The 16,059-nt window shown below is 51.0% G+C and overlaps 1 long non-coding RNA gene across 1 annotated transcript; it reads right to left on the bottom strand.

Annotated features, from left to right (window-relative positions):
• Positions 1-476: 476 nt before the first annotated feature.
• On the bottom strand, positions 477-11,856 carry LOC129626256 (uncharacterized). Its single transcript, XR_008701870.1, has 4 exons — positions 11,134-11,856; positions 2,272-2,342; positions 885-971; positions 477-755 (listed from the first exon to the last, which is right to left on the bottom strand). It is a non-coding gene; the product is annotated as an uncharacterized LOC129626256 (long non-coding RNA).
• Between the last annotated feature and the right edge of the window lie 4,203 nt (positions 11,857-16,059).

The following is a 16,059-nucleotide window of genomic DNA, read 5'->3' as shown; positions in this document are numbered from 1 at the left end:
CTCACTCAGTCACTGGACCCCAGACATAGGTCATCCCTGGGGGTGTGACCCAGGAGGGGCTGATAGCTGAGAGTCACCCACTGACTGCACTCCCTGGAGATGGAAGCAAGTCCTTCCTGGAGGGAGACTGGGCCATGTCCTGGCATCCACCATGGATATAATCAGAGTCCAGTGGTCACCGTGGGTGTTTGATATCCTTAAAACAAAGATGGTATAAAATCACCTAACACATGTGTGATCTCACTCAACCTCAGACCCAGGGGCACAGGCTCCTCCTCTTGAAGAAACAAGTGTGTAGAAGGCAGGCGATTGATGGGGTGGTCAGAGTGTATAGCCTGGCAGCCTCCACTCAGACCGAGCCTCCAGTTAGGAATCATGAGCACCCTCTACTCATAAATCCAACTAATTGAATCACCTGCCCCAGGTCCCATGCATGATGTATAGACAAGGAATTTTTTTTTCTTTTTGAGATAGTCTCCATTTTATTTGTAGAACAGAAATTCAAAACCACGGGGGCAGGAATGACTGGAGTATTTGCATTTTGCAAGCCATACTTTTGGTTCTTCGCACTTGAAATCGCTTAAAAAACAAATCTTTGTGTCAGTCACTCAGTCATGTCCAGCTCTTTGTGACCCCATGGACTGTAGCGCACCAGGATCCTCTGTCCATGGAATTCTCTAGGCAAGAGTACCGGAGTGGGTTGTCATTTCCTTCTCCAGGGGATCTTCCCGACCTAGGGTTCAAACTGGAGCCTCCTGCACTGCAGGAAGATTCTTTACTGTCTGAGCCACCAGGGAAGCCCCTAATTGAAGGATAATTACTTTATAATAATTATAAAGTAATTATCCTGGAGGCGGGGCCGGTGTCAGGGGCGGAGGACCTACTGGCTGAAATGCTGCTCCTCAAGTGGCCAAACCTCGCACAGAAAAGCTGCCAATGGCCGCCCTCCTTTGTGAAAGTAAAGATGCATTCTGAAACACAATAGTTTAACATTTTGACAGGCTCAGGTTGGGATAACTTCCAGGGCAATGTCTATGGGCTTACCAAAAAAAAAAGCCCTACAATCAGAAGAATTAGCCAATGTGATTTGCCCAGGAGCTTTTTCAACAGGAGATGATGTCTGGGAGTTTGTGTGGCAGTGACTGAGTTAGGAACAGCACGGGGCCATCCTCTCAGGATTACCCCCTCCATGTGCATCCGTGACACAGTGACACCCAAGGAATACTCTTCCCCAGATGACCTCTCACCTTTGCCACACTCCACTCTCTACCCTTTGGGTGGAGTTTGCAGAAACCCTGGAAAGTGGAGATGCCTAGCGAGTGATGAGTTGCCAGAGACCTGCAGAGGCTCAGATGCGGTGTGTGTGAAACTTCAGATCCGGAATGCGGGCACCAGTACAGTCTTGTCAGGTAGTCACGAGATCGGACCCCACTCCCAATGCGGGTGAGGAAGCTTAGTCTACCTCAAATACCAGGATCAACTCAGTCATGGCAGGTGTAGTCTTTCTCCCTCACCTTCCTTTTCCCTGGAAAGCTCAGATAAACCTGGTGGCAGAGAGACGAGGAGGTGGGCACATGGGCATCCAGGAGTGGGCAGGAGCTCTGTGGACTGTGGTTGTACCTACCCAGCCTGGGGTCCACTGAGGCGCCCATCCTGCCTGCTTCTGGGCTGCAGCCCTGTTCCCAGTATGTTTGGGTTCCCACAGGTTCCATGTCCTCCCCATTGTGCTGTGCTTAGTCGCTCAGCCATGTCTGACTCTTTGTGACCCCATGGACTATAGCCCACCAGGCTCCTCTGTCCATGGGGATTCTCCAGGTGAGAATACTGGAGTGGGTTGTCATGCCCTCCTATCTTCCCAACCCAGGGATCAAGCCCAGGTCTCCTGCATTGCAGGCAGATTCTTAACCGTCTGCTCGCTCGCTCGCTCGCTCGCTTCAGTCGCTCCAGTCGTGTCCAACTCAGCAAAGCCCAAGAATACTGGAGTGGGTAGCCTATCCCCTGTCCAGGGGATCTTCCTGACCCAGAAATCAAACCCGGGGTCTCCTGCATTGCAGACGGATTCTTTACCAGCTGAGACACCAGGTCCTCCTCACTGCAGACCATCAGATCTGCCTGCAAAACTCAGGGGCCCAGAAAGGCGCCAGCAGACTTGGAGGAACACATGAGGACATTTCCCTGTGTCTACCTGGCCCTGCAGAGGCTGGCTGGTGCACAGAGGGGCTGCCCCACCTGGGTGGCCTGCTCAAGCATGCCCTGCTATTGGATCCCAACCTCTGCATGGGGTTTCAGGAGCGTGTGGAGAAGCTCAGAGCCTGAGCACCAATGGCCACCATTGTCCTTCCCTGTTGGGTAAGAGAGAGAAAGAGAGAGAGAGAGTGTGTGTGTGTGTGTGTGTGTGTGTGTGTGTGTGTGTGCATGCCCGCACACATGCATGTGCATACATGTGCCAGGAAGGGGCACACCCTCTTGATGCCCAAAGTCCACACCTGTCCTCAGACCAGAATCCTCTGTCTCAGGGAGGTTCCTAAGCTCAAGAAGTCCTTGTCATGAACAAAATGTTATTTATGCAGCCCTTTGCCCATTGCTGAGATAAATTCTCTCCACGTGCTGGTTTCTTTAGTCTTCACAACAACATGTGTGCTTTTGGGGTGTCCATGTCACAGTCAAGGAGACTGAGTCACAGGGAGCCAGTGAGGCCCCCACAGCTGCCAGATCTTGAGGCTGATTCAAGCCCAGCCGCTTTCAGGACTGGTGAACACCCCCACTAGCTTTGCTGCTTCACAGGACACAGCCCTCCCACCCAAGGACCCCTCTTGCCTGGCGTGTGGCTTCAGTGGGTGCCGAGGGCCCATGTGGACCCCTCCATTAGGCCAAGGTCCAACTCTCCCAGATGTCGTGTGAGCCATGTGGGCAGAATGGGAGGACAACGCCCAGCCCCGGGCTTCATCCAGTCCAGGTCACTGACCCTCTGCCCACCCCCATGCCAGTGAGTTAGAAACAGCACAGGGCCATAGTCTCAGGATTACCCTGAGACCATCATGTCCACCACACCTGGAGCAGCTATAACCTGGCCCTAACCAGAGCCTTGAACAGGCAGGGATGTTGAACATGGACTAGAACACACTAGAATCATCCAGGTAGCTGTAAAATACCTCCTCTGCCCAGACCACACCCAGAATTACATCAGAAGCTCTGGGATAGGGCCCAGGGGGTCAGGACTTCAAACTCTCCCGGTGATTCCAGTTGGAACCAGGAAGCCCCATGGTCATCTTCAGTATCCCCTCTCCTAACCTCTCCCCCTACAGCCTTCAGCAGTCCCGTGCCTGACCCTCCTTCATCTCTGCCATTAATGTAGACACTGGATTCTCCTGATGAAAAGATACCATGAGCTCAAACATCCCTATGTTCCCTCCCTGCCGCAGAGCGAACAGTATTCTGCACACACATCAAATCCAGTTATCTTTGCTGAGCTTGCAAAACTGCAAGAGAGCTACAAGCCTCACATTGTTTTAGCCTTGTCTTAATTTTTCAGCAAAACACTCATAAGTTCACGCAGCTGCTGTCAGAACATGGCTGTGACAACAGAAGCCGCCAGGTTGGTAAGACCCCAGGGAAGGCGGCCAGAACACATTTCTCCCGCTCCAGCCCATATTCAGAGGTGGAAGGCCATGCATCCTGGCTGTCAGGGCAAAAACTCACTTTTACATTGCCTCTTGCGTTCTAGAAGTCACTAAGAAGAAAAGTTTGAAGGGAATTGTTTGGTTTCGACACACATTTTATTGCAAATGTCCTTGGACCTTGCCAACTAGTTTTGTGCAGTGAGAAAGGCACATCTTTTATGATTTCCATCTGTCGTGAGCTGAATGGTGGCCCCAAAGAGAACGACCAACCCCTAACCCCTGGAATCTGCAGACACGACCTCCCATGGCAAATGGGGTGATTAAATTAAGGATCCTGAGAGGAGTGGCTTTTTCTGGATTATCCTGGGCATCCCTTTAGTTCTACCAACTCGGAGGCCACCAGCTCTCCCCAGTGGAGCAAGGGGGTTTCAGGTGGTCTTGCTTTAGGACCTGTACCCACTCTTCCCTTCCAAGGAAGGAGAGGCAAGGACATGGAGTCAGGCCCCAGGGGAGTGGAGACCTCAGTGCGGAGGCCATCCATTTCCCCAGGTCTGTTCCATGCCATCTCCTGACAAGTCACAGCAATTAGTCGGTGGTGAGGATGGGAAGGCTGCCAGCTCTCATGTGTTCTCCCCAGCCTCTCTCTTGTTCGCTGAGCAGGCCATCGGCAGGCAGGACAGAGCTCCAAGACCCAGAGCCACAGGTCACTCCCCCAGACCTGGACGCTGAGGGGCAGGAGGGCGTGCCTTCCAACCTCTTTATCTGAATTCCCAGCACCATCAGGATGGGCAGTCCTGCTCCTCAGTCCCCTGCAGGCTGTGCCACGACACCACCTAAAGACCGAAGGCCCATGGGAAGTTCTAGAAAGACGGTGACCCTCTCTCTTCCTGTGAGAAGTGCCAGAGCTTGTTGTTGTTGTTCAGTCACTCAGTTGTGTCCGATTCTTTGTGACCCCATGGACTGCAGCATGCCAGGTTTCCCTGTCCTTCACCAACTCCCGGAGCTTACTCAAACTCATGTTCATTGAGTCGGTGATGCCATCCAACCACCTCATCCTCTGTCATCCCCTTCTCCTCCCGCCTTCAATCTTTCCCAGCATCAGGGTCTTTTCTAATGAGTCAGTTCTTCCCATCAGGTGGGCAAAGTATTGGAGCTTCAGCTTCAGCATCAGTCCTTCCAATGAATATTCAGGACTGATTTCCTTTAGGATGGACTGGTTGGATCTCCTTGCCCAGAGCTGCCTCTGCGCTGTCTGCAGTGGGTGATGACAACACAAAGGTCAGATGTCGCTGTCCAAACTGCCAAACAAAGCAAATCATCTCTTTTGGGGGCAGTCCCTCAACTTTTTGTTTGTAATTTTTTTTTTCACAGATTGATTGAGGGCTACACGGACTGTGGCATGTGAAACTTCCCAAACCAGGGATTGAACCCATACCCCCCAACCCCCAAGTAGAAGTGTGGAGTCTTAATCACTAGACCACCAGGGAAGTCCTTTTCGTTTGTAAATTTTAAAGACCTGACAGCCCCCAAAAGGCCACAAACTCAGGGTTTGGAAAGCCATGCTGCTGCTGCTGCTGCTAAGTCACTTCAGTCGTGTCCGACTCTGTGCAACCCCATAGACAGCAGCCCGCCAGGCTCCCTGTCCCTGGGATTCTCCAGGCAAGAACACTGGAGTGGGTTGCCATTTCCTTCTCCAATGCATTAAAGTGAAAAGTGAAAGTGAAGTCGCTTAGTCATGTCCAACTCTTCACAACCCCATGGACTGCAGCCTACCAGGCTCCTCCGCCCATGGGATTTTCCAGGCAAGAGTACTGGAGTGGGGTGCCACTGCCTTCTCCATGGGGGTGGTAAAATTGGTGAAGAGAAGATTCTGAAGGGGACTGATTCTCCACTCCTAGTAGAAGTGATGCCCGCAGGGGTGGGAGGGGGGTAGAAGGAAAATTTTCACCCCAAAACTTCCTTTGTCTGGTCCTAAGATAAGTTTTATCTTGCTCCCCCTGCTCCTCAGTTTGCCCAGCAGTGTAATGGGTATGGCCATTGTGATGAAACTTCAGGAGGTCAGGTCTGTCAGTGGCTAGTCTGTTCGGCCCCATCTCAGCTCTGGGCACGGGCTATGGAAGGTACAGAAGATGGAGAAGATGGAGAAACCCATGTTTCAGCCCCGCTCTGCTTGTCTATGGCACGTCATTGGTCCCAAGGACTCTGTGTCCCCACCTGAGAGCAGATGGAGCCCTGAGGGTACCTGTCCTTTTGTGCCCACAAGCACTTCAGGGAACCCAACTCTCCTCCTGCCGACCTGGTGGAGGAGGACGACCACTAGTTCACCTCAGGAAGAGAGGGGAGGGACGGCCGTGCATAGCACAGAGTTTAGACACAGCTGGGTCTACATGTGGGCTTGTCACTCACAGCCAAGAGTACATGGTGGAAGAGACAGTGGGTGATTTCAAGGTCGGTTCAGAAAAGCCAATGCAGCGTCCATCTTATATGTGGGAGCCCTTGATTCTGAGGGCCTGAGGCTTTACCTACGGAACCCAGCTGCCCCAGGCCACACGGAGAGGGTGTGCACAGTCCTGGTCAGTAGCCCTGCCCAGGTCCAGCCACCACGTGGGAAGGGCAGGTCCTCCCAGTGATCCAGCCTCCAGCCATGGACTCTTCCCCAGACTGGATTCTCCTTCCTCCCAGAAAAATGGGAGAAGTTAAGGCCTCCAATGTCAGGAAGCAGACACAAGCCCCCCTCACCAGGTCCTGTTTGGAATCCTGAGCCCCAGCATCTGCAATCATAAAGTGGCCATCCAAGGCTGCTAGGCTTTGTGACACAGAGCCCGGGTCATCTTTCACTTGCCAATGGTTTACCGCGCTCATACACTGTGGTATTGTTCAATCACTATTTGAAACCCCATGGACTGAAGCACTCCAGGCTTCCTTGTCCTTCCCCACCTCCTGGAGCTTGCTTACACTCATGTCCACTGAGTCAGTGATGCCCTCCAACCATCTCATCTTCTGTTGCCCCCTTTTCTTCCTGCCCTTAATCTTTCCCAGCATCAGGGTCTTTTCCAATGAGTTGGCTCTTCACATCATGTGCCAAAATATTAGAGCCTCAGTATTAGTCCTTCCAGTGAATATTCAGGGTTGATTTCCTTTAGGATTGATTGGTTTGATACAGTGTGCCTGGCTCTATTCTGGATACTAGGGACACAAAGATGAAAAAAACCGAGCCTGTCTTTAAGGACAAAGTCTTGTATGGGAGTTGATGTGTAGCACACACGATAGTTAATGGTGCTGTGTGTGCAGGAACCAGTCCAGAAACCTAGAGGAGCTAATTCTGGTGGGGAATCTAGAGGGGCTTCCTGGAAGAGGCATCCAGAAGTACAGAAAGGTAGATATTGCCCTGTTTTCTCCACAGAGAATCAGAAGCTGCATAGCACAGTTAAGTTATTGGGATACAAGTTGCAGCAGTGGCTGCTGAGCCCATAAAATCCTACTGAGGCATGTCTGTGCCAGAGGCCCCCCCACCATGCTTCTCGACAACACCTGCCTCCCCCACAAGCCTTTGCTCAATTCCAGAAACACGACAAACTCCTATCACCTTCTCAAACACCCTTCCCACTGGCTAGAACACTGTTCCCACCACTCTTCTTCAAACTTAGCTGTATTTTCCCCTGGGTCGCCTCAGAAAGCACCCCCATCCCCCATATACAGCCCCCCTCCTTATCTCTCACACCCACCACACCTGCAAGCTTGTACCTGTCCACTTGTTCACCTGTAGCCTCCCCGGATAGACTGCACACTCCATGCAGGTGAGAACAGGACTGTTTGGTTGACCTTTACACTCTCAGCACCTAGCACATTACTGACCACCCAGCCGGCCCTCTGTAAACAGTGCTGAAAGAACAAGCCCAAGGATGAATGAATGGCCCCAGCCTTGGGCTTCAGATCTGTCCTCATCTCTGATTTGCTGATTAGCTTTTTCCTGGCTCCTAATGTCACTCCCAGTCATGAGACTACTGGAACCCATCCCACTTAGGGACATCTCTCTGCCACCTCGTACTGGCCTTAGGAGCTCCCCCATCTATAAACACAGCCCTCCTAGACTGGGGCTTCCATCATCCACCTGGAATCACCCTGCAAACCTCTCCCCACAGGGGGCCAGGACCCCAGTTAGCAATCAGGTCAGCCCCGACACAGGGCTGCATCATAGCAAAGGGGACAGTGAAGGAAGGGCTTCTCAGAGCCAGGACAAAGGAGAAAAGTCCCACAAGCCACAGAGCATCTCCAAGTGCCAGAGAGACTCCTCCTCTAGCCTGGAGGAGATCACATGCACCAACATATTCACACTTAGACAAGAAAGGGTTTCATCAGATATGACAAGGTCGCGTGATGTCATTCCACTGAATCGTTCCAGAGAGGACAAAATCAAAGAGCAAACAGGGAGACTGGCTTCCCTAGAGATGCCAGGATGGAAGAGGGCACGCAAAGAATAGTGAACTGGTCTTACCTTGATTCTCAGGCCAAGGAGTGACTGGGTGGAGGTCCGTGACTTTCCCTTGAAATGGTTTTCCTTATGAATTAACTATGCCTTCTTTTTACCGGGAAGACCTGCAGGACGATGGCTGTGGAGGCGAGCTGTGGCTTCTCTCGGCACTGGCCCTGAAATCAACATAAAGCCCAGGATGCCTGACATCTGGGAGGAGAGATTGTGGACGCCAGGCTCTGCCTGCTGGGGGGGCCTCAGCGATACTGCCCCTTGTGTTGTGCCACCGTCTTAATAAACACAAAGCCCATGTGTCACATCTACATGCAGCCAGGAGGGTTTTACACAGAATCACTCAACAGGAATGCAGATGGCTGCCACTCATCACAGCTCAGCTGGGCATGATTTCACAAGCAAACTAGGACCGTCTCTCACATCCAAGGGCCCTATGTTGATTTCAGGGCCAGTGCTAAAAAAGGACACAGCTCAACTCCACAGCCATCATCCTGCAGGTCTTCCTGGTAAAAAGAAGGCAAAGTTAATGCATAAGGAAAACCATTTCAAGGGGAAACTACAGACCCCCAGCCAGTCACTTCTGTGGCCTGAGAAGCAAGGGAAGACCAGATCACTAATCTTCACTTGCCCTCTTACATGCTGGCATTGACTGAGTCACTGATCAACAAGAGTACATCAGAAAGACCTAGGATCCAGCCCTGGCTCTGCCCCTCACTAGCTGTGTGACTGTGAACAAGTGACTTCCCTTCTCTGTGCCTCCATTTATCTTCTGTAAGATGCGGATAATCATAGTAGCTTTTTCAAAGGGTAATGAGCAGAGTAAATGAAATAGAACTCAGTCCCCACACAAGAAGTACTCATTGAGCACCTACTAGGTTCCACGTGCCATTCTAGGTGATCAGGGAAGAAATACACCAGGGAAGAAAATAGACAAAGATCCTTGCCCTCGTGGAGCCTGTATTTGGGTTTGGATAGATTAACAATAAGCAGCAAGCCTAATAAATAAGTATCAGTACACTCTGTAGACGGTGATGACTGCTCCAGACAAGAGAATGTAAGGTGAGCCAGGTGGAGGAAACACGGCCACTTCATCCTTCCTACAGCAGTTCCCAGCAGCCTGAATCAGTTCTTCCCTTGCATGACCGAGGGAATACAGCAGAGTGGTGTCCTGCAGATTCCAGGGCAAGCTCAGAAGAAGAGTGGCAGCTGCCTTCTGGCCCCTAGAACATCCCCTCAGAGTCCCCAAGCAACAGGTTGGAGAGGCCACATGTAGGTGTTCCAATCAACTGCTCACATGAGCCTTGCTTGCAGCGGCTCCCACCAAGACACCAGCCATGAGAAGAAGCCACCCTCCAAACTGGCCCATCCACCAGCTGAGTACAACCAAACGACCTCAATGGATGGGCACGAAGCAGAATTGCCCAGCTGAGCCTGGCCTGAATGTCCAACCCACAAAACCATGAGATATCATAAAATGATTGTCGTTTTAAATCACCAGGCTGGGGAATGGCTGGTTACATAACAACAGATAACCAGAACTGAACAGGGATAGGGGGGTTTATATAAAGCATATAAACTCCTAGTCCAGCTGCCACAAAGTGCACTCAGACTGTATCATCCCTGTTATTATCCCACCTGGACCCAAGAGCACAGCCTGCTCGGGGCTTTGGCGCCTGTGGAATCCAGGAGGAGACACGAGTCCGCTTGCCTCCCCTCCTCCATTCCTTACACCCCTGTCCTGCCCTGTCCTTTCCCATTTCTCTCCACATTTCATTCTGTCTCCACTTCATTCTCTCCACATCCTTCTTTTCTCGTCACAGTCCTCTGCTCCCTCTTCCTCCCTCCCCAGCACCTCACACCCTGGAGCCTCACCCCCACTCGGAACCAAGCCTTCCTCCATTCGTCTACGTTTCTATTTTCTCCAGGATGAAACAGGACCAAGTGCAGATGCGTCCTTGAACATCCCATCAGGGAGGAGGGATGACACATGCTTTCTAGAAGAAAGGAGAGCAGGCCGCCTTGATTACTCCCCTGAGAAACTTCAGAACTTGGGACATTTCAAATTGACATGAAAGAGCCACAGGCAAGGTCACTGGCAGCTATTTCCATCTAATCTGGGCTTTAACCGGCTCTTCTGTCCCCATCACAGGACGCTCCACTCGGGGAACTCTGGCCTCTTCCCTGAATTGCAAGAACAAGTGCTGCTGGTCCCCCGGGCACAGGGGGATGAAGGATGCACCACAGGTGGTTGCCCTCCCCCACCTCCATGAGCCCAGAACTGGCCACAGTGGCCCCTGCTGTGAACGACCTTCAAGTGAGAGCAACGTTCCCTAACGTGGCAAAGATTCCTCAGCCTGGCTGTGCATTAAAAGAATCTAAAGTGAAAAAGACCCTGATGCTAGGAAAGACTGAAGGTGGGAGGAGAAGGGGGCGACAGAAGATGAGACGGATGGCATCACCGGCTCAATGGACACGAGTTTAAGCAAGCTCCAGGAGATGGCAAAGGACAGGGAAGCCTGACATGCTGCAGTCCATGGGGTTGTAAAGAGTCAGACATGACTGAGTGACCAAACTGAACTGAAAGTGAAAAATGAAAGTGTTAGTCACTCAGTCATGTCTGACTCTTTGGGATCCTATGGACCATAGCCCTCCAGGCTCCTCTGTCCATAGGATTCTCCGGGCAAGAACATTAGAGTGGGTAGCCATTTGCTTCTCCAGGGGATCCCCCTGACCCAGGGATCAAACCCAGGACTCCTGCATTGCAGGCAGAGTCTTTACTGTCTGTGCCACCAAAAGAATCTAGGGAGCAGGTAACAAACATCCAGATGCCAGAAACCACCCTGAACACACTGAATCAGCCTCTCCAGGGGCGGACTCCGGGTGGCCAACCCAGTACCTAAATGCTGTTCTCTGAGAACCAGGAACTTTGCATCTAGAAACGACAAAGCACCAATCCCTCCCTGCTTCACAGACCAGACTTTTCCCACCCAGTTTAAGCAGCAGGGTACCTCTCAATGGCTCCTGTACCTCTTCCTGTTGTGCCTGCTGGCTGCTCCCCTCTGGCTTCAGATGACCAGGAAGGCTGTGCAGAGAGAAACATGTGACTTTCGTTCGCCCAGCAGCTGGCTGAGCAGGTGGCCGTTGTCAAGATAGGAGCATTCTCTTCCACTGCATCAGAGAGAATGGAGGATGTCTTGAAGCTAAGGCTTGACTCCCATCTGCTCCCCAAGGTAAGTGCAGCTGCTTTCTCTGGCCAAGAGTTGAACAACTGGCAAGGAGAGTATGGCTCACACCTGCTTTGTGGGAAAGCTTTCATCCTTGCTAAGTTGGGTTTAGACCCCAATCCCATGGTTTGGGAAAGCTTTTTAGCAGCAGAATCAGGGTTTTATTTGGGAATCCCACACCCCAGACAGTTAACAAAGAACTACCCTGATTGACGCTCTAGGTCTTCCTTGCGGCCACTCTTCTTCTGTCCACGCATCAGCAGCTCCTGGGCCGCCTGGTGCTCACAGCTTCCACGAAACCCGGTTCTGTGCTGCCTCATTCACTCGGTGATTTCCGTGAGATTCAGAATACACCTGGAGCTCTTAAGATGGCCCAGCAGAGTGGAGGAACGTGCCCATTCACCGTCTACGCTCACCCAGGACAGACCAGAAAATCAAGCTTGGTGCGCACGTATGCACACACACATACACCGTGGGGAGAGAGCAAATTAGAAAAGATGGCGTGTTCAAGCTCTCTGGCCCCACGTTTTGCAAACAATGTGTAACAGGTAAGAGTATTTATAGCACTGCGCATGCGCGTCACCAGGTACTCGCTGAGCTGTGGGCTACTTGGTGTGGTCCGCCTGCATCAGCTCCACCTGGAAAAGCCCAGAAGGGTTGTGTGTGGTGATGTTCTGTCTGCTGCTATGGCTGCTGTGCCAGCCAGGAGAGAATAAATATGTTTGCAGTTCCTACGGATCCTCAAATTTTCTTCTAGCCTCTTAGCTCGCACCTTGCCTACGCAGGGTTCATCGAACAGCACACACAGTGTGAACAGCGAGAAGACTGGCATTGTAAGCAGGATCAGCAATACACATATGCACAGCTACCCCTTGAAGATACCCCTAGGACACACTTACTCCTTGAAGCTTGGACAGACTGTCCCTTCCCCTGCCCCCACTTCCCCCCGCCAGCAGCAACTAAAATTAGACATGGACCTATTGCTGTTCTTGAGGTTGTATTTTAAGGATAGGATGTCCACCCTCTTAAAAATCACATACTGGGTCCCCACCCTGCTGCCAGCTTTCCACATAGCGGGCCAGAGGACCCAGAGAAGAATCCCAGCATTGCTGCCCATCTCGTGTTTGACCTGGAGTCACGACTTGTTCTCTAGGAATGACCAGGCACTCCAGCTCCCACAGGACCTCCGTTCTGGTGGTAGTTCCCTTTTCCTGCCTTATTTGGAATCCCACAGTGGGAGGGAACTGTGAGCGCCCCAGACCCAGGGAGCCCAGCCTTCCAGCTTGAGGTGTACTTGGTTGTACTGAAGGAGATAGGAAATTGCTACCAAGGTTTTTCTTTGAGGTGGAGTGTCCTCTGTGAGGGGGCTTGCAGTTGCCCTTACTGTGTACATAAATACAGTATTTTCCACGGAAAAAAAAAAAAAAAAAATCACATACTTTGTTTCAAAAAACCGCATGGGAAATGGAGCAGAGACTCTCTGGGCATGGTTTGAGAAAGCTTTTTAGCAGCAGAGAAAGCTTTTTAGCAGCAGAATCAGGGTTTTATTTGGGAATCCCACACCCCAGACAGTTAACAAAGAACTACCCTGATTGACGCTCTAGGTCTTCCTTGTGGCCACTCTTCTTCTGTCCACGCATCAGCATCTCTCTGGGCATGGCACTTCATACAGAAACACTTATTCCTGTGGATATGCTTTTGATGTCCTCGGAGGCTGCCCCATGCCCACTGCAGCCTCTCTGTGCCGTGATTCAGGCCTCAGCACCGAGGACCCCTCTCCTCCTGCACTTCCAGGATCCGCTGGAGGCTGGAGCTGCCCCTGGTACAGACAGTGCTCCCTTCCTAGGTAGTGGGTAGATGGAGTCCCAGGCCTTGGCTGTCCTCAAGGATGTAGCTCAGCTCATTGACAGTGAAATGTGAGCTCATCACAGCTGTGAGAAGCTGGTTTGTGTCTCACCTTAACTTCTGAGCTCAGGTCAGTATAAGCAAGTGAAAGCAAGCCCAGCTTTTCCAGCTGAAACTCTCAGACTCACTTTCCAGCAATTCTTTGACTTAGTCCAGAGAAAGAAAAAAAAAACTTTTTCCCATTACCAGTACCTTCAAGCAAGATTTGACTTTTCAGAGGTGGTCTGCACAGGAGCTCAGAGAACGCCAGCACTGGGTAATGTATGCAGCTTGATAGAGCATCTTCTAAAAATGGAGAAGGGGTATCAAGAGATGCCAAATGATCAAAGGTTCATGCTTGACTAAGGCCAAGTGTGCTCACTGGACCAGCAGCAGCAGCAGCAGCAGCAGCATCCTCTGGGAAAGTATTAGAAGTGTAAATTCTTAGTTGAGTTCCCACCCTGCGTGCATGCATGCTCAGCCACTTCAGTCATGTCCGACTCTCTGTGACCCCATGGACTGTAGCCCGCCAGGCTCCTCTGTCCATGGGATTCTCCAGGAGAGAATACTGGAGTGGGTGACCATGCCCTTCTCCTGGGGATCTCCCCAACTCAGGGTTCGAACCAGGTCTCAGGTGTCTCCTGCTTTGGCAGGTGAGTTCTTTACCGCTGGCGCCACCTGGCTCACCAAGTCAGAAATTACGGAGCTGGAGCCCAGTGATCCAGGAGATTTCCAATGCCGCTCAAACTTGAGGACCACTGGCTTACACTAATGGATGGGGCAGCCTCTGACCACGGTGCTGGGATCGAGGAGGAGACAGAGCTGCTGCCCCAGGACTGTTCAGTGGAGGGAGGGTGAGACCAGTGCCTGCAGCAACGAAGCACCCGGGGGGATGGCCACGTGGGCAACTCAGACCAAAGTCAGGGGTCCCAGGGACAAGGTGCTAGAAAAATCCAAAGAGAAGAAAGAAAGGAGGGCGAAGGAGAGAAAAGTCAAAACAGAATAGGAAAAAAACATTTTAATTAAGTTTAAAAAATTTTTAAAGAACAGGTTAAAAAAAGAAGTCCAGGTAGCTCTCTGCCCAGCTCCATGAGGTCCTCTGTGATTCACCGTCAGCCCCAGGAGCAGGGCAGCATTAGTTCACATGGCCGATTAGCAGGGCGAGTGCAATGGGGTGGGGAGCCGGAACACTCTAGCAGTCTCTAGAGTCTCCAGGCAAATGGAAAAACGGGAAACCCAAACACTTCCATTCTACTCCTGTCAGTGCGAGCATGCTAAGTTGCTCAGTTGTGTCCGACGCTTTGCGACCCCATGGCCTCTAGCCAGCCGGGCTGCTCTGTCCATGTGATTCTCCAGGCAAGAATACTGGAGTGGGTTGCTATGCCCCCTCCAGGGCATCTTCCCAACCCAGGGATCGAACCCACATCTCTTTCATCTAGTCTGCATTGATCGGCAGTTTCTTTACCACCAGCATCACCTGGGAAGCCCACTCCTGTCAGTACCTGGTAGCAAACACCTACTCGGCACCTCCGCACTGTTAGTAGGAAGGAATGTGATGTCCCAGATGGTACAGAGTTTTGATCACAAGGAGTAGCAAAGCTGTGAGTCAGATACGGGGATTTTCCTAAGCAGACATTCCATTAAGAACCTTATGGCCTTTTCCTGTGCCCCCTCCAAAGCCACATTTCATTTATGTTCATATATGGTGTTGTTTTTAATCCTCTACCAAGTTCCTCTCAGAGCTCCCCACTTTGCAGTGCATTAGTTACCATGGGAACAGTGAGGCCCCAGTGGAATAGGCGTAGCTTAATTGATGGATGGAGAAAGTCGTTTTGTGCAGTGTTGGATAATTATATATATTCCTATATTGTATATGATATAATAATAATTATAAATATACATATGTATAATTTTGAAATCTAGGACTTTAGGGAAATTCTGACAACTCAAGGAACCTGCTAAAGGAAGCAGTCCACACAATGAAGGTAAAATGCTAGCAATATGGAACAGCCCAGCTCACTAGCTAGGCCTTACACTGTAACCTGGCAAAAAAAAAAAAGAATATTGGGTGAGGGACCAGAAGGTAGAATGGGAAGAACACTGGCATGGCAGATGGCAGAGCTGGATTCTTACGCCAGGCACATCCCTAAGTCGGCACATCACCGCCTGGGTGACATAAACCAAGTCACTTCACCTCTCCAAGGCTATTTCCTCATCAACTGAGAGAACCGATCAAAGTGTTCTAATCCCCCTTTCTGTGTGCACGTCCTAAGATCCCAACCTTGCTTAGTCAACAGCCTCATAGAAGTCTAGCATCTTGCAGCAAGAGTGAATTTATTCATCCATTCATTTATCCATCCAACAGTAATTTCTTAAGTATTTGTGTTCAGCCATACTCTAAGGCTGGATGAATTCTGTAGAAAGCTGAAGTGTTAAAACCTCTGTTGAACAGTATTTTTTGAATACAGAGGTCTCATAGCGTGGAAATATACTGGAACATATGCAAACATGTTTCTCACTGGTCAACTCCCATATCTTGAATGCAAGCGTGCTCAATCACTTCAGTCATGTCCCACTCTTTGCAATCCTATGAACCATAGCCCACCAGGTTCCTCTATCCATGGGATTCTCTAGAATACTAGAGTGAATACCAGTGTGGGTTGCATGCCCCCCTCCAGGGGATCTTCCCGACCCAGGGATGGAACACACACCTCTCACATCTCCTGCATTGTCAGCCAGGTTCTTTACCACTAGCGCCACCTGGGAGGCCCTCATGTCTTAGCCAGAAACAAACACAGAATGAACCCCAAAGGACAGCTCTACAACCTCATCAGCCAGGCGTGGG

The sequence above is a fragment of the Bubalus kerabau genome, chromosome 13, assembly GCF_029407905.1.
Source record: "Bubalus kerabau isolate K-KA32 ecotype Philippines breed swamp buffalo chromosome 13, PCC_UOA_SB_1v2, whole genome shotgun sequence".
NCBI lineage: Eukaryota > Metazoa > Chordata > Mammalia > Artiodactyla > Bovidae > Bubalus > Bubalus kerabau.
Note: the sequence above shows the minus strand (reverse complement) of the source record. Positions and strands in the feature narration are given on the sequence as shown.